We start from the raw sequence: 2,022 nt of genomic DNA on the forward strand, positions 1-2,022 counted from the left end.
GTCATAGAAGGAGAATAAGATAGATAGGAGAGACAAATAGAAGGAGAGATAAAGATCTGTCGAGACAAACAGAAACTAAAAGAATTTGTGATCACTAAAGGAGTACTTCAGGAAAAATTAAAGGGGATCCTTTGAGTGAAGAGAGTGCCCAAAAGTAACATAGACAAGAAAGGAACAGAAGAAGGAGGAGGAGGAGGGGGAGGAGGAGGAGGAGGAGGAGAAGAAGAAGGAGAAGAAAGAAGGAAAGTCAAAAAAGAAAAAAGGGCTGAGGCATGCTGTAGGAATTTGGTATTAAATAAGCATAAGAAAGGCTTCACTGAGGAGAGATTAGAATAATGCCATAAGTAGATGAAGCTACTGGGCAAGCAGCAATATTTTAACCAGGGAAAGCCTGCCTGATGTCCTCAAGAAATTAGAAGGAAGCCAATATGTCTGGGTCAAGGGAGCAAGAAAAGGCCAAAGTGACAATAGAAGATCAAATCATTTTAAGAATTTGGTGTTTTGTGGTTTTTTTTTGTTTGTTTGTTTTCTGTTTTTTGTTTTTTTCCTCTGAGCAAAAGGGAATCACTGCTGGGTTTTAAGCAGCAAAGTGTGCTGTGCTGGAAATAGACTTAGCAGAGCAAGAGTGGAAGTGGGGAGAATTATGAGTTCAAAACTATTATTTATGATGGATGCTCATAACAGGATGGAAGGAGACGTGGTGGTAAAACAGATTATATTCTACATATATTTTGAAGGCAAACAAATGTTTTTTGTTTTTTATTTTTGTTTTGTTTTGTTTTGTTTTGTTTGTTTGTTTTTTGTTTTGTTTTGTTTTTTTCCTAACAGGTTAGGTGTGAGCTGTGATACTATCAATTTTTTGGACTTCCATGTTTTTGGCCTGGGAAACTAGAAGGATAGAATTTTCTGGGGAAGGCCACAAGTGATTGACTGCCATAATAATCAGTCATTGTTGGTCTCCCTGGCTTGGATGAGGGCAATGGGGGTGCTTAGCCTGGTGGTGGTTCCTGGGGTGGGGTCCTGGAGACACAGGGTGTCTAGGACCTGGAAGGGAAACATGGGTCCATGCCTGTACCTCTTCCCCTACAACACCAGGCCTACCACAAATTTAGTGCTGTTCACAGATGGCCTGGGCCATATTTCTCAGTGGACGCCACCATGGCTGGGAGTCTGGCAGGCATGATTTCCACATTGTGATACCTCTAAGAGACCTCATCAAATCCAGGCTAATTGTACAGAATGTGCTGGAATCATCTTACAAGGGGATCCATTGTGCTTTTTCTACTATTTATCAATAGGAAGGGTTTTTGGACTTTATCAAGGATTTTCCTTGACTGTTTTAGGTTCTATTTGTTTCTCTGCTAGTTTCCTTGATCCTAGAGAATATCAAGACTGGATCTGAGATCAGTTCTCTCTCCTCTAGAACGTTGCCAGTGTCTGCCTGGCTACTGAGGTGACCCAGACCCTCTCCTTTGCCTTCAACATGGTGAAAAGAAAGGTGAAATCTCAGAGCCTCTAGCTTCCTCACTGTGGAGGAGTAGATGTTCATTTCTCAGGAGGAATGGCCTGCTTCCCACAGACAGTGAAAGTATCAGGGCTACTGGGGCTCTAGAATGGACTGTCAACTCACTGAAGACCCTTCCATATTTTCAAATTATGTTTGGCAACTTTGAGTTAGAAACTTATCTTTACTGAAATTGTTGCATCGTGTCTCCTCTGACATATAAATTAACTCCAAGGCTGGATCAGAGTAGAATCTCTAGGAATCATGAGTATTAAAAAGTTCTTCAGGGATGCCTGGGTGGCTCAGTTGGTTAAGTATCTGACTCTTCGCCTCAGCTCAAGTTTGACCCTTAGGTCATGAGTTAAGCCCTTTGTTTGTCTCCATTGTGGGTGTGGAGCCTACTTAAAAAAAATGTTCTTCAAAACAGGACAACTTTTATGTCTAAAGAATGAATAACTTAAAATCAAATAGAAGTGTGCTGACTGAGGGGTGATTGGGTGGCTCTGTTGGTTAAGCAT

General features: G+C 41.3%; 1 pseudogene; it reads left to right on the top strand.

Annotated features, from left to right (window-relative positions):
* Nucleotides 1-685: 685 nt before the first annotated feature.
* Nucleotides 686-1,779, top strand: LOC125079819 (solute carrier family 25 member 43-like; annotated as a pseudogene).
* The last annotated feature ends 243 nt before the right edge of the window (nucleotides 1,780-2,022 follow it).

This window comes from Lutra lutra, chromosome 10 (genome assembly GCF_902655055.1).
Source record: "Lutra lutra chromosome 10, mLutLut1.2, whole genome shotgun sequence".
NCBI lineage: Eukaryota > Metazoa > Chordata > Mammalia > Carnivora > Mustelidae > Lutra > Lutra lutra.